Below are 25,043 nucleotides of genomic sequence, written 5' to 3'. Positions count from 1 at the left end.
CTGAGTGAAAACATGCACTAGTGTGGGACAGGTCACAGTCACAACCAGTCACAGGTTCATTTGCACAGACACATTTTTTAACTTGAAATAATCACTGATGTGTCTTTTCTGAACACATTTGTCCTGTTTAATTTTAATGTTGACATGCACTGCTTTGTGACCTTAAGATAAGAACATTTGAAGGACACAACTACTTTAAATGTTTGCTTCATTATTATTTTGAAGCAGTTTGTGCATCTGTTATCAATATATATTTCCATGGCTGGTTTGTGCCTAATCACTACTTACCAGCTTAACCTGTTAGAATGAAGTAGTTAACTTGACTGATGATTTGTCGGTATCATGCTAGAACACTGTGCCGATTTAGAGTCAAAAACATGTAAGTCCAATTGTCATCAATTAATCGTCAAATTAATCGTTATCGGCTAAATGCCACAATTAATCATGATTAATTTTTTTGCCAATATCGCCCAACCCTAGTATCATCCATACACAAAGCCCCAGGAACTATAATAATCCCTAGTGAGTCAATCTGTGGCTTGAGCAGTTTCATGCACATCATCAGCCGTCGGGGAAAAGCTGCACACAGATTTGTCAGTCAAATTCTTTGACCTTTATGTTCGCCAAAAAAAAGTCCAGACAACACAAAAGAAACACAAAGAAAACAAGCATGATTTATTCAATCCACATTTCATTCCTTTTTCACGACGGACAAAATGGAAAATATGCGACATGACAGCCACTAATGGAAAAGTCTCTAGTACTATAATTTTCTCTTGCTGTTTTCTTTCTGTCCATCTCTCTCTCTCTCTATGTTATCCTACACTTAAATATTCCCATCACTACAGTAACACTTTGTCTAATGTGTGTTGACTCACCATTGTAAAATCTGTACCCAGCAATCAAAAGGAAAAATAAAATGACACACACACACGTCCTCCATAAGTGCAGATATTTCTGCAGACATGTCAGAGTGAATATGAAAGTATGTACACAGGTTTTAAAGCAAAAAAATAAAATAAATTAAATAAATCATCATCTGACTGGGCTGTATTATTCATACACCATATGATCTGCTCTTACTAGTTCAAAGCTAGAGCTTAATAGTTAAAATAAAATAAATAAAAATAAAAGATTCTTTAATAAAGCTTTTAAAGCCTACTATTATTATTAGACAATTATTATCATCACCAATAAATAGGTTACGGAGTCCTCGGACACCTTGGCTAAAGATGATGTGCATCTTTATCCAATGTGTCCGAGGACTCCGTCAAACCACTTTGGAGATCTAGTTTTTGTTTTTGTTCCAAACTTTTTTATTGGGTAAGTCACAGCAGGAAACACAAAGTGAAGATGAACAGTGAATATTACACATGTTTCGTGCAGTGGCCGCCCTGAATTTACAATACCAACCTTTCTTACCCCAAACTCACCATTCCCATCAACATCCCATCCCAGCCACCCCCCCGCCCAGTCAGGTCCTACGCACATTAGAGAGAAGTAATTCGACACAGATATGAATACGTACCTTGATAATGAATAAAGAGAAATTGAAATAAATAATGTACTAAACAAGTAAAACAGAAATAATCAAACAAAAGATAAAACAACAAGACAAAAACTCCACTACTCCTGTCAGGAAAAATCGTAGCAAGTCTAGCGTTAGTATAGAATGCTTTATGTAACACCTTACACTGCATTAGGCACAAATGGAAGAGGTATGTACTAAAAGAAGCACCTTGGACCACTGATCATCTGACAGTGGCTTTGGCTCCTAGGTCAGTTTCCCAAGAAACTTTGAGAGTTGTAGTGGGAGGGATAACCAAAGAATTGACTCTACTATATATAACTGATGTAATTTTCTTCTGATTCAGAGCAAGTGTAAGAAATTGGTCAATCCCCGCCTCAGGAGGGCGATTGGGGAAGTGGGGAAATTGTTTTTGTATAAAATGCCTGACCTGAAAGAAACGAAACAAATGGTTGTTAGTGAGGCCATATTTGACAGAAAGCGAGGAAAAACAGAGAAAGACACCTTCCTCGTATAGGTCACCCAGAGTCGAAAGACCCCTGGCTGACCAACTACGAAAGGCAGCATCCGAGCAGCAGGGTGGAAATTGATGGTTGAATAAGATTGGCGCAAGGGTTGATGCCCTATGCAGGCCAAAATGTTTCCTAAATTGCAGCCAAATCCGAATTGTGTCAGAAACCACAGCATTATGGCAATCTTTTGGGACTGTTGTGGGGAGCTGAGAGCAGATAATAGAGACAAGGGAGGTCTTGGAAGAGGAGACCTCAGACCGAACCCAAAGGGGGCAGTCTTGTAAAGAGTCACACTTCACCCAGTAAAGAAGTTTTGTGATGTTACATGCCCAATAGTAGTGACGAAAGTTTGTAAGGGCGAGACCGCCCTCCGCTTTCGGGAGTTGCAAAATCAACCACTTAAGGCGAGCTGGCTTATTATTCCAAATAAATGTATTGAGTTTTTTATCCAAATCAATGAAAAAAGATTTAATGAATATTGGGATATGTTGAAACAGATACAAGAATTTAGGAAGTATTACCATTTTCACTAAGTTAATGCGTCCCACCACTGATAAAGGAAGAGAGGCCCATTGACACATATCAGAAACACATTTTTCCTTTAGAAGTTGGAAATTTTTAACAAACATTGTTCTAAAAGATTTTGTGACAGACACCCCGAGATATCAAAACCCATCTACAGCTAATTTAAAGGGGGAGAAATTTTGAGGGAGCGCTTCAGCTAACTGGTTAATAGGAAAAATTTTGCTTTTCTGGAGATTAATTTTATACCCTGAAAGTTGGCCAAAGTCGTTTAAAATTGTTAGAATTGCCGGTAGTGAAGAAAGTGGTTCGGAAATGTATAATAACAAATCATCCGCATACAACGAGAGCTTGTGGGTAACACCACAACGTGTAATACCTTTGAAACAATTATCACTGCGGAGCCAGATGGCAAGGGGCTCAATAGCTAAGTTAAACAGAAGAGGGGAGAGTGGGCAGCCTTGGCGGGTTCCGCGCTGTTAGGAGAAAGGAGAGGAAACATGACCATTAGTAGTTATGGATGCAACAGGATGCGAATAACGGAGCCGAATCCTTGCAGTGAAGTTGGGGTGAAGGCCAAATTTGTCCATGGTAAAAAAAAGGTATTCCCATTCAACCCTATCAAAGGCCTTCTCCGCATCTAATGAAACAACAACTTCTGGCAAATTGGATGGAGTAGAGAAAAGAATGTTTAACAACCTCCTGGTATTAAAAGAGGAATGCCTTCCTAAAGTAAAACCGGTCTGATCCGCAGATATAATGCCTGACATAACTTGTTGAAGGCGAGTAGCCAAAATCTTAGATAGTATTTTAAAGTCCACATTAAAAAGGGAAATAGGTCTATAGCTGCTACAAAGACAGGGGTCCTTGCCTTCCTTTAAAAGTAAAGAAATCGATGCCAGGCAGAGGGAATCTGGCAATTTGCCATTTAGAAGCGAGTCATTGTACATCCTAGACAAAAGCGGGGACAGCTGTGTGGAGAAGGCCTTGTAAAATTCAGTGGCAAACCCCAACAGTGGTGACTGTGTGAGCATCAAAGCTCTGACTTACGATCAAAGACAGCAAACCAACATCTACACTCCTTAAGCAAACAGAAAGAGACCCCACTGCAATGTAAAAATCACAGACCAGCGAGTAGTAATAACTTAACCACATATACAGACAGTTAAGCAGTTAACAGCCGACAAACACAGATACTGTAACTCAGTAGAGAAATAGTGAGGCATTGTCATAAAGTCAGAGATGATCAAAACTGTAATGCATAGAAACAATATAAATACTGAATCAAAGCCTCATATTGTGAGTAATTAAGGTAAAGACATATTCAAAAAACTTTAACAAACGTACTAACATCTGAACAGTTCGAGTCAGCAGAGGCTGAAAAATGCAAAAGAAAAATAACCATACATTAATGTAGAACAAGACTTAACCGCTCCTGAGCAGCCTGGAAGGACATAATGTACTGTTTGGCGTCTGCCACCGAGGAGAGTCTCATCTTGCGCCCATCCTTAGATGTAATAAAGAGCCTCGCTGGAAACAGGAGAGATGGCTTGAGACCCAGATTGTAGAGAGCGGAAAGTACTTCTCGGAACTTGCTGCGCTGTTCTACCACCTCCAGGGCGTAGTCCTCGTAGATGGCAATAGGTGACCCCCTGTATTGTAGCCTCCCTCTTTTGGCTCTGGCTTCCCGGATTATAGAGTCCTTCTGTTGGTAGCGATGCAGGCGAACGATGACAACCCTCGGTCTCTCCCCAGCCGCAGGTTTAGCGGTGAGTGCTCGGTGAGCACGGTCTAGCTCCGGTGGGGAGGAGAAAAAGTCTGGTCCGAAAATTTCGGCCAGCATCTCGGCAAAGAAGGTGGTGGGCCGGGGGCCTTCAATGGACTCTGGCAAACCAACTATCCGGATGTTGTTACTGCGGCTACGTGACTCTAGGTCAAGGACTTTATCTGTTAGCTGTGCGTAGGTGGTTTCCAGTGTTAGCAGGTGTTCGTCTGCCAAAGTTGCACTCAAGAGAGGCAATTTTAAGGTTCTGTTCTGACACCTTAGCTTGGACCACACATGAACATATAAAACCACCCACAGCATAACAATTACACACAAATATGAACAGAGTGGGTGAAAAAAGAGCGTTTTATATATACATAAAACGCTATATATATATATATACACTCAACAAAAATATAAACGCAACACTTTTGTTTTTGCTCCCATGTTTCATGAGATGGACTTGAAGATCTAAACTTCATTTCAGATACACAATATTACCATTCCTCTCAAACATTGTTCACAAATCTGTCTAAATGTGTGATAGTGAGCACTTCTGCTTTGCTGAGATAATCCATCCCACCTCACAGGTGTGCCACATCAAGATGCTGATCTGACATCATGATTAGTGCACAGGTGTACCTTAAACTGCCCACAATAAAAGGCCACCCTGAAATGTGCATTTTGTTTCTGCTTTATTGGCGGTCTGGGGACTCAGAACCAGTCAGTATCTGGTGTGACCACCATTTGCCTCATGCAGTGCAACACATCTTCTTCGCATAGAGTTTATCAGATTGTCTATTGTGGCCTGTGGAATGTTGGTCCACTCCTCTTCAATGGCTGTGCGAAGTTGCTGGATATTAGTGGGAACTGGTGCACGCTGTCGTATACGCCGGACAAGCACATCCCAAACATGTTCAATGGGTGACATGTCCGGTGAGTATGCTGGCCATGCAAGAACTGGGACATTTTCAGCTTCCAAGAATTGTGTACAGATCCTTGCAACATGGGGCCGTGCATTATCTTGCTGAAACATGAGGTGATGTTCATGGATGTATGGCACAACAATGGGCCTCAGGATCTCATCACGGTATCTCTGTGCATTCAAAATGCCATCAATAAAATGCACCTGTGTTCTTCGTCCATAACAGATGCCTGCCCATACCATGACCCCACCACCACCATGGGCCACTCGATCCACAACATTGACATCAGCAAAGCGCTCACCCACACGACGCCACACACGCTGTCTGCCATCTGCCCTGAACAATGTAAACCGAGATTCATCCGTGAAGAGAACACCTCTCCAACGTGCTAGACGCCATCAAACGTGAGCATTTGCCCACTCAAGTCTGTTACGGCGACGATCTGGAGTCAGGTTAAGACCCCGATGAGGACGACGAGCATGCAGTTGAGCTTCCCTGAGACGGTTTCTGACAGTTTGTGCAGAAATTGTTTGGTTATGCAAACCAATTGTTTCAGCAGCTGTCTGAGTGGCTGGTCTCAGACGATCTCGGAGGTGAACCTGCTGGATGTGGAGGTCCTGGGCTGGTGTGGTTACTCGTGGTCTGCGGTTGTGAGGCCGGTTGGATGTACTGCCATATTCTCTGAAACGCCTTTGGAGACGGCTTATGGTGGAGAAATGAACATTCAATGCACGAGCAACAGATCTGGTTGACATTCCTGCTGTCAGCATGCCAATTGCACGCTCCCTCAATGCTTGTGGCATCTGTGGCATTTTGCTGTGAGACAAAACTGCACATTTCAGGGTGGCCTTTTATTGTGGGCAGTTTGAGGTACACCTGTGCAATAATCATGATGTCAGATCAGCATCTTGATGTGGCACACCTGTGAGGTGGGATGGATTATCTCAGCAAAGCAGAAGTGCTCATTATCACACATTTAGACAGATTTGTGAACAATGTTTGAGAGGAATGGTAATATTGTGTATCTGGAATGAAGTTTAGATCTTCAAGTCCGTCTCATGAAACATGGGAGCAAAAACAAAAGTGTTGCGTTTATATTTTTGTTGAGTGTATATATATATATATAATAAAAAAATATATATATAATAAAAAAAGGTCAAAGGCTGAGAGAAAGAATTAACATCACACTCAGTCATCCATTCTGATCATTTTTCAAGGTGCTACCCTAAAGAACATCAGTGTGCATTTTGTTTCCTAAAGCTTTGACTAGTACCATCGTTCACAGTGAAAGAGAATCACTACGGTGACAGTGTAAACACTATATATGTGGATTATAATCTCAATTCAGGAGAATGCTCAGCCTTCTTCCTGTACTGTAATCTCTAATCTGCTATTACCAATAATCTGCATCATAGATAAATCACAGTTTAAATATGTATTAAATATGTATATAAGCCTGAGTCATGTTTCAGTTTGGTCCCTTCCTTCTTCACATGGCCTATTTTAACCCTGTGTTTTTCCTATATATAAAAAAGTAGAAAATGAATATTATTTTTATTATTTTAATAATTATTTTTTTGTTCTGTTTATTGTGATGATTCTTGTCTTATCATACTACTACTTCACACCTTTGGCTTGGTTCCTGCATCGATTGTGTTGTGTCTAAGGAATGGCTCGTTATGTTTTGTCCATTTGGAATAAATGAACATTTACATCGCAATGTACGACGGTACCACCTCCTGTTCTTCCAAGTCTACAATGATTCATGAAAGTTGACTTCTTGCTGTGTTTGCTCCCCCACTGCCTGCGAGAGGTTAATAAATCAGAAGAAGCACGCTGTAACACTGGGACCGCACCCTCCGAGCCTTGCTGAGGTGATGACTCCATCTAAGTCGATAATTGCACTGTTTAACCGGCGGGGCATGTTCTGGGTAATTGGAAACGCTTGCCTGCTAAATGGTAGCCGTTAAGCAGGAAGGTAATTTTTTTGCATTGTATTTTTCAAGGTGTAATCACTTTCATCTCATTCTGGGCTTGTTGTTCTTACCAACGATCATGTAAACATGAATTAAAAGGCCTTGGGCCAAAACTGTGGAAGACACAGTAGTTTATCTTCTCCAGATCTGGAGTTCTGGTGGAATAATATTCTCTGATGGCTCCAGCCTTGATTTCAACACATTATTAGAACAAAAAAAAAAAAGATCCAGAAGTCACGCTTTTTTATTCCAAGAACACTTACTGCATGGCGTTTGTGGTACAGAGGAGAACATTTGGATCAGGAACCTAGATCCCTAATGTAGTTAGCAAAATGGCTGCTAAAGGCAGCTAATTTCTGTGTCAAATAGATGATTTATATGAATATATATATATATATATATATATGCTTTCTTTCTGTAACTCCTGTTTTCCTGGAATAAGTGAAGATTAATGGTCAAGATTAATGGGAAATACACTAAAAATACAATATACACACTCTGTTTTTGTGCAAACATCTACCAGCATCCTGCATTCTGCAATTCTATTGTCTACCTGCTACAGAGAGTAACTTTAATATTTAACCCTCTGGGCATCCTAGGGCCCAAACGTGTACATTTTGTTTTTTTCTGTCTTTTGGTTCTCAATATATCCGTCAGTTTAAAGGCTAAATGTACAAACCTTGGCCAGGAATATTTTTTTATGATTATTTACAAAAATCAATTGTCCCCACTTTCGCAAGGTGTACACAATGGGAGATACAAATTTTTGTTACGTTCGGCACTCTTAGGTACACGTTTGGCCAATTGACTCCCATTATATCAGCAAATCTTTGATATACTCTAATCCTGACATATTATTATGCTTTTCCCACATATCCCTTATAGTTTTGAATCTTTTCCTTTAAAAAAAACACATTTTAGGTGTTATGACCCCTTTAACCCACAATGGGGGGGCACACGTCCCTCACAGTTTTTATAAAGACCTAGTTCTATTATCTTGCAAAATGCAAGGAAATAAAATATCTGAACTTCATAAAAATGGTTTTGGTGTGTTCAGCTTGATATAAAAGAGAGAATAGAGAATCATATCGTGCATGTGAGTGTGTGTGTGTGTTAAATCAAAGTCTAAAAGCTCAAGCTCTGTTGATAAACAAGTGTTGTTAGTGTTGTTGAGAATATATTGTGTGTATGTGCCTGTGTGCACATGTGTGTGCGTGCACGTAAATTCAAATGATGAAAAGATAGATCAGACAGAGGGTCCGTTCTCCTATTGGATGTGTGCACCATGTGCATCTTTGAAGTCTAGAAGAACATTGTACAGTTTTATCTGGCCAGTCATGCCACCATGAGCAACCATGAAGATGAACCAGAGAGGCTCCGTAGGTGTTGTTGTTAAAAAAATCCAAAAACATAACAGTGAAAAAAAAATAATCATAGGAGGAAAACTTTGGACAAGCTTTATAAATATAAAAGTGTACTTAACCATAAGCCCTTTCAAAGCACAACTATGACCTGACTGTATTTTCACCCGCCTATTAAGCTATTAATAAAAGAGTTCATGATATCCGTAGCTCATATACTGTAGCTGATACACGGCACAACCCACGCAGCTCATTATTTTTTTAACAGTCTCACCCCTGCAACGCTGCCAATACCACCACCGCCTGCAGTTTTTAAACACGGCCACATTTAAACCTGGAAGCCGTTCCTCATTGCGCCTATACAGACATCATTCGCCAGCCGGTTTACTGCTGTTTTAAATAAGGTACTGTAATTGTGGTCCTTGGTTGTTAACATTTCAAGTGACCCTGGTTATCACGGGGATAAACCCCGAAACCTTTTAATTACACAAGGACTTCAGATCAATCACATTCAGGCCATCCAGGTCTGCTTCCTGGACACAAAGCTACATTTATGTCCCCAATCTGAAATGACAAGCAGATGGCCCCACCACTGATCTATCGTACCACAGCAGCTATTATTGCTGTCAGCTCGTCGCCGGATACTTGTGATAAAGAGGAAAGACGGCCCCATTCCAGATTCCGCAGTCTCATAGGGGCTTGATGTAAATTTCCCATGTATGAGTGACTTGAGCAGTTTTGGACAGGCCATTATGGCTGATGGTATTCACAGAAGGAGATTTATGGAGCCATAGGTATTGGAGCAAACAGTAGTCAAATACAGGAAGATAGAAGAAGAATAATACGAAGGTACGATAAACACCTAATGGAGGACCACTCAAATCTGCATCAGCTCAGACTCTGGCTCTAAGATGGTGTCTTTGTTCCACCAATGACAGCACCCTATGAATAAATATATATATATATTTGTCCTCACTTTTGTACATAGGGTGGAGACAGAGTCACGTCATCCATCTTTATTAACAGTCTATGCTTCTGTGCGCCCTCTTCCCTGAACATTATCAGCTCGTTAGGCCAGGTAACCACGACTGTGCTCACAATTTGCAATACAACTGCATTGTCAACCTTTTGTGTGTGACGTGCGCTGCGTAGGAGGGCCGTATGAGGAGTTCTGCACACACGAGTCTCGCGGAGTATGGTACCTCCGTGCCGAAACAAACTTTTTTTTTTTCTTACTCTTACCACCCATGGAGCGAGTTCTCTGTTCTCTGTTCTCGTGGAGTATGGAACAGCTTTTAAACTTACATATCTCATATTCACGCCTTCCTCTTCCTCCTGATGCAGCTTTTAATAACAGACAAGCTGACAGTGTAAAAGGCCCAACAGATGGCACTTTGAATGGAGTATCATTAAGCTGTTGTTTTGTTGTGCCGTTCATAAAATAAATACACAAAAAAACAACAGTTAATAGGGAATAATTGCTGTGAAAGAAGAGCCAAGAATACTAATGAAGCAATTTTCATGAAACCTCAGTTCATCTTGGCAATGTTTTTGTAGGCAGAATTAAAGAGTGAAATGGCTCAGACATATATAAATGAGATTTCATTTGTAAACGTCACTTTCTCTCACAAAAACATTGCTGGATCACAGGTTACGGGGAGGATAATACAACCCTTTTTAAGACCTTTGCTTACAAATCTGTTACGGTTTCAATGTGCCAGTGCATTTATGTTTATGACATATTGACTCGTGAATTTAAAGTGGACGCAATTTCTACAAATTAACAGATGAACGACTCTCCGCTGCACACAGGAGGGAACACTTTATATACAATTATAAAAAAACAGGCATTAACTGAATCAAAAGAGGCTCAAAAAGGGGAACTTGAGGCGATATCTTTACCAAACGTGGGGGTTATCTTTCTTTTATCCTTCAGAGAGTCTTTATAGGAAAGAAACATCTGACGTCAGCATCTTTTGTGTTAAATGTCAAGATCTAATAATCTGTATGCATGAATATATAATCCCACAAAGCTGCCTCGAGATGACACAAATTAGGACCTTTATCTGTCAAGTTAACTCTCTGGCAGCCAAGTTGTTTTTTTGTTTTTTTTTTAGTTGCTGTGGGCCCATATTTTCACAGTAATATAATGTCCTGCACCCCATATGTAACCAGCACAATCATAGCTACAAGAAGAGAGCAGTCAAACATCTTCATCTTTACTCAACGAACAAGGCGTTTTTCACAGTGTACATTCATTTAAATCTTGTCAATCTGTAACTCAAAATCAATCAGGCAACAACACTCTCTACTTCCTTACAACATGGGACATTCTCCCCCACTGAATGTATCCTGCAACAACTTTGCTCCACTGTATACTGTACACCCCTAATCTGACGTACTCAAAATTTGGGGAATTGTTACAGCATGACCATTGCTCACAGGAACATGATTCATGGCTTCCCAGATGCATTAAAAAAAGCAACATTTTTAGACTTGCATAGAATGTTTTAATGATTATTTATGGCACATTTTCAAATGCATTCTGCAGAATGAATTGATTTTGATCAAACATGACAATTTTAGCTTCATTTTATCATGTTTTCTAAAGAAAGCATAAGTGGCACAAGGTGTCAGGGCTGTGAGACCACATTTTAACTTACGATAACGCTGTTGTGCTGCTTAAAACTGCTGTGAATAATGACATCTGGCGAGAACACAACACCGGATTCAACATGGTTCAGTCACATTTTGGAGGATCGATTCACTGAGTGAGGTCAGTAGCAGAGCTGATATAGATTTCTGCACCAAATCTGATACCAGAAGATCTATAATACAATAATAATATGATTTGACAGGAAAATAAGGATTTTTTTTTAATCCAGGTCCCACACTGCAAACTGTCACGCACATTAATAGCACAGAAAGAAAAATGGAGGCAGGCAGATGGATGTGCTTCAGAAAGCATTTAAAACATTGTAAAATAAGTTAAAGTAGAAGCTGCAGTGCTCAGGCACAGTCAGCAAAAGTCTAAACACAGAAAACTGAAGCTGTGTGTGTGTGTGGGACACAGTGAAGCAGGGACTTGAGCTCAGCCTGGGGCTTCATCTCTGTGTCCTTGTGGATATCTTTCATCCTTTCCTTATCTTGCATTTCCTCACTACTCCAGTGCATGAAGGGACGGTAAAAAAAAATGTCGGTCTTTGATTGGCTTCTGAGCAAATACAACGGGTTCTGGTGGAGAATTTTAGAGCTCAGTGGCATCTCCAAAACAACAAGCATTTTATTATCACATCTAATCTACAATCTTTGAGGAAAAATGTTTACTTTTACCTCTTCGGGCGACTACAAAATAATACGATACACGAGTGGACACGACTGCAGGCCACAAGCAAAACACAAGTGTTGCAATGATATTTAGGTCAATATAAAAAGACAAGGACCCATTTTTAATTTTGAACTTTTTGCACTGAAAGTATGGACCCAGACATATTTAACTTCAACTTAGGCTCCGATTTCCCTAAACTTCATAAACAATTACAACAACTAACAGAAAACTCCACCTAAGCCAGAAGAAGCAACAGCAAACACAAGAAAAGGGCTTCTGCAGCATAGAGAGAGAACACAGAGAGGCAGAGAGAGAGAGAGAGGACATGGTGGTAAGCAACCTCTTCCTCTGGTTTGGATTGGTTGTTTGAATCCACCAATCGAGAAGATTCCACCTGATCCTCTACTGAAAAAGTCAAACTTGCAAACCATCTGCATTTAAGGCTAATTTGGTAATCCCAATGATAATCTTGCATGCTAATCTAAGCATAAGGATTACTTAATAGCTACACGCATTATTCTTTTGCACCAGCCAAGCCTGGTTTTTGAATGTTCAGCTCTGTGGTGATCCAGTTCCTTTGGCTGGATGATGGCTCTGCTTACAGCCTATGTACTCACACACTTTCCTGTTGATTTCTTGTTGCTTGATATTATCTCCACTACGTTGACGTCGCTAGCCCTATTTTAGGGGGGCTCCAGCCTCCCTAAAACAATCCAAAGCCCCCCTATAATTTGGGGCTTGATTATTTCGGAGTTGACCACGTCGTATACGATATGAGAGCATATGTCTTACAAAGTCGCTCATATATCAGGAAAGTAATAGCTAGAGACGTTCTGTTTCTTTCCTCGAAAAGAGGACACTTCAGGCATGTCTGTGTGATGTAGACTGGCTGTATTATTCTACGGGCAAGTCAGTGTCCAATCGGACCATCGAGCGATATCACAAGGGGCTCAAATATCCAATTGTAGAGCCTTGTGCCTCTGACGTGGGTTTTCAAAGATGTCTTCTGAAGACAAGAGAATTTCCACTAACTAGCTGAGTCGTCTTTCTTACACGTCTGAAAAGCGGCTCTGAACGCAATAATAGACGCGTAGCGGACTGTTATCTCAGCCGGAAGGTGCATTGTTCTGCATACCCCTGTTATTCGCTGTTATTCACTGTTATTTCTTACTGGAAACTTTTATTTGACTTATTAGCGCTGCTATGTTTTGTTACGCTAACCCGGAAGTTACGTCGAAGACGTTCCGGATGAACAGGGGAGCTCGCTCTCAGACGCTCACAGTAAACAGCACTTCTTTCATGTAGCGCAGCTTCATTTTTCAACTTTTGCCACACAACTATTGCAGGGACAAAAGAGACATTTACAGCGCGACTATTTCTGAAAGAATAAGAAAAGATTATAGACTGAGATGCTGTTTCAGAGTCACTGGCAGAAGTTTTTTCCACAGATGAACAGCTGGATTGGTGGTTGATAGGTGCAATGTTCACACAGCACACTATACAATAAATTACTTATTTGTTCTTTTGATGCACTATGTACAGTTTTCTACAAACCACTTCTACCTCCACTCATCTGTGCACTAATTGTTAATCTGTAAACTCTTTTTTGATTGTATTGCATAAAATCGGTAGTTTATTTTACGCAATTTTATGTATATAGCTTTTCTTATGTTTTGCTTGCTGTAACTGTGCTGTTGCAAAAATGCAATTTGCCCATTGTGGGACAAATCTGTGGGAAATTACCTGGAGCATCTGGAACCATCTGAAAAATAATATATATAATGACAATAAGAAATGAAGTAACATAATGTGTAAATATGTATTTTGTTATACTTATTTGTGTTTCTTACGCAAATCCCCCGCCGGGGAAAAAAAATTCAACCGGGGGGGGGGGGGGGGGGGGGGGGGGGGGGGGTAGGGTGTTGATTAGCCCCCCCTATCTGTCAACCCTAGTGACGTCCATGCTCCACTAGCTTAACGTTTGCATCATAACTTCTTCTCAGCTGCTGCTTCACTTGCCTGACTTTTGAACCGCTCTGTTCAATTTTCAGATGTAATTCCAAAAACAAAAAACCTATCTTCAGAACAATAGTTTTTATTTACTGTCCTGTACAATTTGAGAATGTTAGCTTTAGGCATCATTAATGCTTAGTGACTGTATCCAAATAGAGTTTTAGAGGGGGTAAAAAAACAAGTAGTATTGGCCTTAAAATCCCCACATTATTAAATCGCCGACATCTAACAACAGCAGATCAGAGCCTGAAGTGATTACGTGCTGGCGTCTGGAAGGAAAAAAAAAAACAGCAACCATCAGAGCTGTTAGTCCAGATGAACAGTGATCACACAGTGAATTGACAGCTCAGATTAGCAGCATTACAGCAAGATAAGTCCACAAAATCTTTCTTTTTTTTTCGTTTTATGAACCTTATCACTCAACAAAAAAAAATTGCAGGAGCATTAGTTTACATTATCTAATACTCTAGTGGTTTTAACCTTGCTATATCACTATGGTAACCAATGTTGCAAAATTAACCTGGTTGGACATTCAGAGTTTAAAAACCTGCCAATATAGCGCTGCTCTTTCGCTGATGACCTAACGTGTCATCATCATTCGCAGCCAATCCAAAGGACCTTACAAGAGGAACTTTTTCAGGGAGGGCCAGATTTGATAATGCAAAAGTGTCCGAGGGCCACCAGTCCCCGATGATATTATATTAAGCAATAAAAGATGTAATTTAGCAACAGGCAAGTGATTGACACTACTGTGAGGGTAAGATCTGATCATACATGGCAGGTGTGGTTTAGGAGCCGCAGTAGACATAGGTAAATGTCACATAGAGTTAAAAGGTTGGAGTCATTTAGTGCTGACCTCAAGCTGACCTTGTTTAATTTTATGTAATGTTGTGTCGAAGTACTGTCCAATTGTGTTGATACACAAATCGCCTGTTGATTTTGGATTTACTATCTTTAGCCGACAGGCCAAAAACAACCACTTTTTTAGACAGAAGCGGCGGGCCATATAAAATCCGACTGTGACCTGCAATTGGCCTGGAATAGTACTAGTACTAATAGTATAGGAATTGTACTAGGTTCTGTTCAGAAGGAAAGAGTTTGGAGATAACAGTGTTCCATTCTTTATGTTGGTAACAACACTAAAAGCGCAGTTAAACAGTCCATAGATGATGACATTTGGTCAATACATGGTTATATTTATGCTAATAAAACATAAGGACATATTGCCAAGACTGATACTCCTGCAAAAAGGGTCGTGGAAGAATACCAAACCTTTGCTCCTGAGTCATTAGTTCGAGTCCCACTGACACTGTAAGCTGTGGTTTCTTTACTCACTTGTTTTTAAGCACAACTGGAGTTCGGCACAAGAAAACTACAGGAAGTAAAAGCATCAAATGACATGTTGAACACCCACTTTAATGTGGATACACACACAGTGAGCCTGATGCAGAAAGCCTGGATTGACGAGGACAGTTTATAACCAGTGTCTTGCAATCAGTTATCTGTGATGGAAAAGGCTCACCCATAGAAAGCCTAGTTCTGTCCAACATGCTTTTTTTGGTACACGCCTCTGTGGAGGCTGTGTTTGTGTTGACAACTACGACAGAATGCAACTAAAGGTTATTGGGTAATGTTAGCGGTAACCAAAGAACAACCAAAAGACCAAAGTATACCCAGCTGCGACATGATGGTCCTGACGGCTGACCGCTGCCCACCGTGGCTAAAACACTGGTCCAAAAGTCTTTCTATTTTCAAGCAAAACTGAACCCAATCTACATTTTCACACCACTGTTCTTTTATACACAATCACACCTGCCCCCACCCCTCACACACACACAGACACTTGTCTGATCCTGATCAGGCTTGGCTGTGTGTAAACCTGCTGCTATGGAACAGATGAGGCCAATTTGTCTGCTGGGATACAACAGCAGGGGCTGTCACTCAAACAAATACAGACAGGCAGGCGACACACACACACAGATTGTACCAAGTTGTCGAGCATTTAGCAGGCATTATAACTTAACTGTCATCCTCTCTCTGAGAGGCTGACATAAGAGCTAATTCATGTAAATATTTCAAGTTGCAAACTATATAACATCAACAAATAATTGCTTATTTCTAAGTCACTATAATTATAAATTTAAAAACGCCAAACATTAAGAATAAAATAGGAAAATGATGACAATGCAATAAAGAAGATAAAAGAAATCCCGGGTCGAGTCATTTCTCCTGTAATTATACAGTTATTGAGCTGAGCCGGACAGGATCATAATAAGATAATTAGCCTAATTTGTTTGAATTGAAAAGCCAATTAAAGAATTAGCGAGCAGCGCTTGAAAAGTTCATCACATTATACCCAAGCCAGAGGGTCGACGGCGCCGAGCTATAAACCGCACCGTTGGCGAAGGAAACAAGGGATAACGCGGCATCGCAGCCGATACGTGCTAAAAGGATTAGAGTCAGTAGAGAAACAGCTTTCTGTCTTAGCCCTGTTTTGTAGGAAATCTCAAGGCGTTTAATCCGAGCGATCGCTTTTGACAGATGGTTTCAGCGAGATTTCACTCTGGAGGCTTTGACAAAAGGGGTCCGTCGATGGCATTAAAGTGTCTGTGTGGATGAAGAGCAGTCCTATCTGAATAAACAGCCAAAGGAATCTCTGTTGTGAAAGAGTTGGTTATACTGTCTGTGTTCATAAGACGAGCTTCTTACTGCGCACGCTGCATAGAGATGGCTGATTTAAGATTTTTTATATATATATAAAAACAGATATTTTATCCGAGTCAGCTGATGACTTAAAACACAAAAATCTCAAACATAAAAACACTACTCAGTGACACACAGACAGACGCTGGCGTGCGACAGGGTGTGAATCTCTCTCTCATTACCCATAATCCACCACAGCCAGGGCTGTCTAGCAGAGTCTCTGAGGGCCGAGGATCATGGGAGCTCTAAGAAAGGTCAAGGCGAGCAAGAAACCAGCCGGGCTATAATCAACACACATTTTCACACACAAAAGCACAGTCAAACACACACTTCCCCTATTCACATATTTACCAATCCACCCTCTCTCCCTCCACCTTTCATCCACTCTCCTTCTGCTTCTTTTATACCCTCGTTCATCATAATCCACACTACCATTAAGAAGTGTGAACACACCATCAGATTCAATGTTCTTCTTCATTTTGTTACTATTCTCTACATTGTAGATTCATACTGAAAACTGGAACTTTGATTGTATTCTCAGGTGCAGGTGCTAAAACCATCAAATGCTCTGATGGAACTGGCTCTCATGAGGACAACCCCAGGAAAGGAAGACCAAGAGTTACCTCTGCTGCAGAGGAAGAACCTGCCATGCCTTTCAGGAGGAGAAAGGTGAGCAGAAGGTTGCTACACTATGAAGCACGGTGGTGGAGGAGGTATGATGGTGCTTTGTTAGTGATTTATTTAAAATTCAAGGCACATTTAGCCAGCATGGCAACCACATCTATTCTGCAGAGACATGTCATCCATCTGGTTTGTACTTAGTGGGACCTAGGGGTGGGCGATATGGCAAAAATTTTATATCACGATTCTTTAATGATAAAATCACGATCTCGATGTGTCAGATAGCCTACTGTCACCTCAAAAACTGTCAGTAGATTTTAAAGGCTAACAAAAACTCTGATAATGTGCACTCAGTATTACAATAATGTACAGAACAAAATTAAGTTTTATTTCAAATAGGTTAAAAGAAGACTAATGTAGTTCTGTAAAGTATTATTCAACAGTCATTTAAACAGACTGAAGTGTGCCTCCTAAGGTTAAACAATAAATACAGTATTGAGACTTAAGTAACTCCTAAATTTCAATGTGATTTAGAACAAATGATCAAACTTTAATGGGAATCATATCTAAGGACAAACGGAGCTGCTGCCGTCAGCTCTGTCCACCGTTTACTAGAGTCCTCATATGGAGCCTCTTCATCAAATGCCTGCGTTATTGTTTTGGGGACGTCATTAGCTGCTGACTCTGTCTGCATCTGATGTACACACGCGGCCCTCCCACTACACACACACACACACACACACACACAGGTGCTGACGGCACAACAGCAGTGAACCTGAATATAACGAGCTGGTAATGTTCAGGTGGGTGTACAGGTGGCGCGTACGCGCTCGTAGCATTATAATACACGCGGCCCTTCCACTGCGACACACGTCGCGCACACGCACACAGACTTAGAACACGCGCCGCTGCTGCCGGCAGAAACAGCACCGAACATAAAGGTGGAGTTGGTTTTAGGGACCAGTTGCTCCATTCTCTTTTCGTTTTCAGCCGTAGCTTCCTAACAGGGAGGCTGTCATTGGTTGGTCGTGTTCACATTAAGCGCACTGAGAGTTGGACGAGTGAAAAAAACTCATGCGTCTGCGCGAACATAGAACTGCAATTAATAGAACGTGCTCTATGGACGATAAAACGATCTGTCCGTTCTGGTAGATCGCCGATACGTTCAAATCCTTCACGATCATTTATCGTCAAATCGCACAGCCCTAGTGGGACCCCAACGCCTCCAGGATATGTAACCCCGGATTTACGCCAGACGCGAAAGCGTAGCGTGACTGCAGTGCAGCGTCAAGTGCTGTGAAACGCTTCCATTATAGTCAATGAACCACGTTGCAGCGCATTTTAGAAGCGTTCCAGAAGCATTGCTGCTAGCTGCTCCACAAGTGATAAGCAGCAGTTCTATTTTAGAGATGTGTTGCACCCAAGACACGTCTATTTGCACCAACTACATCGAGCAGACCGGAAGTCAAGCACCAGAATAAAAGTTTCCGGTAGATTTTCAAAACAAAATGCTGTCAGACTTAACTCTTGCTGATTTAACATCACTAAGACTCCTAAGCTTCCGGCGCGGCCTCGCGGTAGCAGCCAGCCAGAGAAGCTCCGCACACCGCGGGTGTATTAAGTTGTTTTTCGTAATTTATTTCTACTCTAAACACTCTACTTCGTACTAAATCGAAGTATAAGCGGTCAGGCACTTCAATAATGCGTCTTTTTCGGACTTTCTTCGTGGTCTTCATCGCTTTTGGAGCACTTTTATCATGCCGCGTCTCGGCCGTGACGGAAACACGCCAGGGCTCCATTGTTTACACCAGGGATCAGCTGATGAGTCTCCAGCACAGCGGGATGTATGGCCAGCGACACGAAATCCCCAAAGAGCTGAGGAAGAAACAACGCGGAAGCAGAGGGGGCAAAAGAAGACAGCTGAGGAAAAGAAGATACAAGCCGTATCTTCCTTCTATCGTCATGGGTAATGTTAGATCACTGGGTAATAAGATGGAAGAGTTAACATCTCTCACAAAGAGCGAGTGTGTGTTTCGTGAGGCGTCTGTAATGTGCTTTACAGAGACGTGGCTGCACGCAAACATACCGGACTCTACCGTGAGTTTAGCCGGCTTTCAGTTGGTACGGGCGGACAGGAACTGCACCGAGAGCGGCAGGAAGAAAGGAGGGGGACTTGCGCTCTACGTGAACAACCGGTGGTGCAGCCCTGGACACGTTACGGTAAAGGAGCGTGTGTGCAGCCCGGACATTGAACTGCTAGCGGTAAGTCTACGTCCATATTATTTGCCCAGAGAGTTCTCTCACGCCATTGTACTCGTTGTTTATATTGCTCCCTCGGCTGAGGCGTCGCGGGCTACTGACGTCATCAGCTCTGCGACCGCGAGGCTTCAGACCCAGCACCCTAATGCCTTCATAGCGATTTCTGGCGATTTTAACCATGTTAATCTGAAATCAACTCTGCCCACTTTCAAGCAGTTTGTGGACTGTAAAACAAGAGAAAATAAAACTCTAGATTTACTGTATGCTAATGTTAAAGAGGCATACAGCTCCATAGCTCTCCCTCCCTTGGGCAGATCAGACCATAGCCTAGTCCACCTCAAACCCCAGTATATACCAGCAGTACAGCGGCAGCCGGTGACCACCAAAACTGTACGGAGGTGGACACCGGAAGCCCTGGAGACCCTGCAGGGATGTTTTGAGGTGACTGACTGGGATGTGTTCTGTGACACCCACGGTGAGGATGTAGACACACTCACAGACTGTATCACAGAATATGTTAATTTTTGTACAGATTCTCTAATCCCCACCAGGTCAATACGCTGCTTTCCAAACAATAAACCATGGGTGACAAAGGACATCAAGGCATCACTCAACAGAAAGAAGACAGCCTTCTTGAGTGGAGACAGAGAGGAGATGAGGAGGGCCCAGGCAGAGGTGAGGGAGAAGATTGGAGAGGGCAAGGAGAGCTACAGGAGGAAGCTGGAGAGCCAACTTGCCCGGAACAACTTGAGGGAGGTATGGAGTGGCATGCGAACCATCACCGGCCACAATAGGACCTCTGACCAGCTGATGGATGGAGATCTGCAGGAGGCCAACCAGCTGAACCTGTTTTTCAACAGGTTTGACAGTCCACTCCCTGACCACCCTCCCCCTCCCTGTGATGCACCATTAACACCTGTCAATAACAACAATGTACCTCCTCCTCCCCCTCCCCCTAACCATACTAACCAGTTTCACCTTCCCATCAATAACATCACCCTGCCCCCCTTACCCCACCTTCCATTAACAACCCCCCACCCTCCCCCATCAGATCTCTCTCTCTGCTCTTCTGTGTCCACAGTTACCATCACCACAGAAGATGTGAGGAGGGAGTTCAGTCGACTACGACCGGGAAAAGCTGCAGGACCGGATGGACTCAGCCCCAGAGTACTCAGGGACTGCGCCACACAGCTGTGTGGGGTCTTCCAGCACATCTTCTCCCTGAGTCTGAGCCTGATGACTGTCCCTGCCCTGTGGAAGACAACATGCCTTGTTCCTGTGCCCAAGACCAAACATCCAAGCACACACAGCGACTACAGACCAGTTGCTCTGACTTCACATGTGATGAAGTCTCTGGAGAGGCTGGTCCTGAAACACCTGCGTGCTGTTGTGGAACCATCGCTGGACCCCCTGCAGTTTGCTTACCAGCCCCGTATTGGAGTGGAGGACACCATCATCTACCTGCTGCACAGAGCACACACCTACTTGGAGGAGGCAGGTAACACTGTTAGAATCATGTTCTTTGATTTTTCCAGTGCGTTTAACACCGTGCAGCCTGCCCTTTTGAATAGGAAGCTCCTGGACATGCAGGTAGAGACCCCACTGGTCACCTGGATCACTAACTATCTTACAGGTCGACCACAATTTGTGAGGCTGAGGAACACCGTCTCGGACACGATAGTGAGCAGCACGGGGGCACCCCAGGGCACGGTACTGTCTCCATTCCTGTTCACACTCTATACATCGGACTTCAGACACTGCTCACAGTCCTGCCACCTGCAGAAGTTCTCGGATGACTCTGCCATTGTGGGCTGTACCAGCAGAGGTCGGGAGGCGGAGTATATGAGTGTGGTGGACAGCTTCGTGGAGTGGTGCGGACAGAACCACCTGCAGCTGAATGTCACAAAGACAAGAGAGCTGGTGGTGGACTTCAGGAAGCACCAGACACTCCCTAACCCGGTCAGCATCAAGGGGACCAACGTGGACATTGTGGACAGCTACAAATACCTGGGTGTCCACATTGACCACAAACTGGACTGGTCCACAAACGCAGAGGCAATATACAGGAAGGGACAGAGTCGCCTGTATCTACTGAGGAGACTCAGGTCCTTTAACGTCTGCCAGACCATGCTGCAGATGTTTTACCACTCGGTGGTCTCCAGCGTCATCTTCTACGCTGTAGTGTGCTGGGGCAGCAGGATGAAGACGGCCGACACCAACAGACTCAACAAGCTCATTAGGAAGGCTGGCTCGGTGCTGGGAGTGGAGCTGGAGTCTGTGGTGGAGGTGACGGAGAGGAGGATACTGAGGAAACTCCTCAGTATTCGTAACAACACGTCTCACCCCCTGCACGACACACTGCTGTCCTACAGGAGCACATTCAGCGGTAGACTGAGACTACCGAGGAGCAGCACAGAACGCCACAGGAGGTCCTTCCTGCCAGTGGCCATCAGACTGTATAACTCCTCCCCTTTCTGTAGGGAGAAGCGCTAGATAATCATGTCAGGCATCACTGTCATTCCTATATTATGTTTACTTAGCACCTTACATCTCCATATTGTATCCATGTATCATATATTGTGCTCATACCGCGTACTGTACTCTTTTTGGATTATAGTGACACTTATACTCTTATACTCTGTACTTAACTGCATTTATTGTGACTTGATACCTCTGGCACAAGAATTTCCTTCGGGATTAATAAAGTTTTATCTTATCTTATCTTATCTTACTACCGGCAGAGAAACACATCCACAGCCTTGTACAAGGAGAGATTCAGTTTGAAAAGTAGAGAAACGGCATTTTATATGATAGAACATGCTTTTTATAAGGACAACATCAGAAAGGAAAAGGCAGGGAGAGAAGCAGCAGCTGTTCTCAGAGTGGAAGGTGAGGATCTGCCCTGTGTGTGAGGGAGTAAACTGAGTTTTCAGTAACTGCTCTTTAACCCTGCCTGACACATGTAGAGAGGACATTGACCATCAGATAAACAGGCAGATTACTACATGACTTTGTGAATCTCACGAGTGTGGATGCAGCGCTACACAACGCTGCGCTTCTGAAATGCTCCTGGTGTAAATTGATGCTGTGAGAGCGATGGGCATATCACGTCCGTAAAGCGCCACGCTGCGCTTTCACGTGCAGTGTAAATCCGGGGTTAGAGCCATCTGACCAAGAAGGAGAGTGATGGAGTGCTGCCTCAGAATGACCTGACCTTCACAATCACATGACCTAAACCAAGTTGAGATGATCAAAGAGTGAAGACAAAGCAGCCAACAAGTGCTCAACAACTCTCAGAGCTCCCTCAAGACTGTATGAATGAAATAAGGTGGCGGTGTTTGTGTCGTCTGTTTTACATTCAGCAGCTCCATAACCATAATCATATGCATCTGCACCACGTAATTAAAATGCACAAGGACACAAACACCTCCATTAATGTTAATGACCTCAGCTGACAGTGCATTAAATCTCAACCACCAAATGACTACAAATGGCTAATTGTTCTGTTCCCTTGTTCCGCTCACTTCCTGGAAATCCTCACATAAATGAGCGCCGTGTTGCTATTAAATGATTAAAATTCAAAATGCGAAGTATGCCAGTGACGTGATGAGTGACAAAGAGGGAATATTTTCAGTGCAAACGTGTTGCATAACTCAACATGGCTAATACGGAAACACATTAAAACAATGCAGCTTAAATTAATCTATATTCATAGATTAATCTTTAATTAATTTCCGGAAGCATCGCCCACATCTTTTTCAAGCCTCCATTCTTACAGTTTTCCACCTTAGGAGCTTTTTTTAGGCCTCCAATAACGTTCATCTGTTTATAAGCTGCTCCTAATTTTAAAGGAACATTTACACATTCTAAAGGGCAGTTCTTAGTGTTAGAAATCATATGACTGCCTCTATAAGACACATTCCATCATGTAAAAGAATAACCAACAAAAGCATCAACACAATCACTGTAATCAGCATATACTCACTGACACAATCAAAACACACTTTCACCTTTATCGTCATCATCGTCGTTTTCACCTTCCTCACAGCAAACACAATTATTCTTATCAGTACTGTCTGCAGCGTCTTAATCACAATCGGCTCGCAATATAATCAGCAACATTATCAATATTACTTATTTATGTTATCATCACAATCACTTCAGTATCACCATAAACATGATCATCATCGCAGGCTTTTATGGAGCCACAAGGACAAACACAAACAAATGCATCCAGCCTCACATTAGCTCCTTTTACAGCTAAATGGCCTGTTGGTCATTACATGGAAAATTACAGGTGGACTCACTGCTTCCCCCTAGCTTCCTCTGCATAGAAGAAATCAGGGCCAAGACAGAGAATATAGAGAGATGAGAGAAGGCTCGGGGCAGCATCAAAGACCAACCAGCGTCCTCTGAGAGCAGGAGGCAGCTGTGATTTAAACAGCATTTAGGAGGTTGATACCTGGGTCAATAAGGATACTTCATCAAGAGAGAGAGCACCAGCAAAATCTTATGATTAAGAATCCAAGCCAAGCAAGTGTACAACAGTTTATACATATACACAACCACAACCACAGCAACAAGAACCCCAAATCTGCATTACACTCAGCATCCTTACCTTCCTGCACCGCCTGGAAGGGGTTGTTGGGTTCAATGAGTTTAATAGAGTGTGTGATCTTCTCGCTCTGCAGGATGTCGTCGCTCAGACTGAGGTCAGACACGGCGAGCTGGAACACCTCATCATCCCGCACGGCGTTTTCCTCAAATATCGCACCTGGACAGGTAGAAAAAGGAAGTAGAAACAAATTGAGCTTTGATAATCTGAAACAACTTCCTGCTGTGCTGCCTAAAACTACATAAACATACGACTGAAGAGCATATCATCCAAAGTAAATGCAAGAGTGCGCTGCATATACTGCGTGGATCCTGTCATCACCACTCTGCATATAAGACCACATGGAGCTCACCAGCGCCAAGTCTCTGCGCGTTTACAAAGGCCGAAAGCGCATTTTTCAACTCATAAACAGCAGGTCTCCGGTGTGTTACGTATCTTCGGTTTAAAAGTTGTTTGTATACAAAGCCGCAACACTGGAGCACTTTTCTTTTTCTCTACTCTGTCCCTGCTCGGGCTAACTGATCCTCCATCCTCCTGCCTGGGACCCGGAAATTGATCACGTGGTTGCTTTTTTTTACCCTCCACAACATGCTAGCGGAGCTACCTCAGTTTACCTGCAGCATAATTCCATGTCAAGTCCCAGGAACATACACTCAACAAAAATATAAACGCAACACTTTTGTTTTTGCTCCCATGTTTCATGAGACGGACTTGAAGATCTAAACTTCATTCCAGATACACAATATTACCATTCCTCTCAAACATTGTTCACAAATCTGTCTAAATGTGTGATAATGAGCACTTCTGCTTTGCTGAGATAATCCATCCCACCTCACAGGTGTGCCACATCAAGATGCTGATCTGACATCATGATTATTGCACAGGTGTACCTCAAACTGCCCACAATAAAAGGC

General features: G+C 42.6%; 1 protein-coding gene across 1 annotated transcript in view; it reads right to left on the bottom strand.

The window, feature by feature from the left end:
* The window catches only part of grid1b (glutamate receptor, ionotropic, delta 1b), a 445,711-nt gene extending 421,156 nt beyond the window's left edge, over window positions 1-24,555 (bottom strand). Inside the window, exons 1-2 of the mRNA XM_028430922.1 lie at window positions 24,482-24,555; window positions 24,133-24,288 (exon numbers count right to left, since the gene is read on the bottom strand). The gene's annotated coding sequence lies outside the window, so the exon portion shown is untranslated. The remainder of the gene's footprint in view (window positions 1-24,132; window positions 24,289-24,481) is intronic.
* Window positions 24,556-25,043: the final 488 nt, after the last annotated feature.

The sequence above is a fragment of the Parambassis ranga genome, chromosome 19 (assembly GCF_900634625.1).
Source record: "Parambassis ranga chromosome 19, fParRan2.1, whole genome shotgun sequence".
Lineage (NCBI taxonomy): Eukaryota > Metazoa > Chordata > Actinopteri > Ambassidae > Parambassis > Parambassis ranga.
Note: the sequence above shows the minus strand (reverse complement) of the source record. Positions and strands in the feature narration are given on the sequence as shown.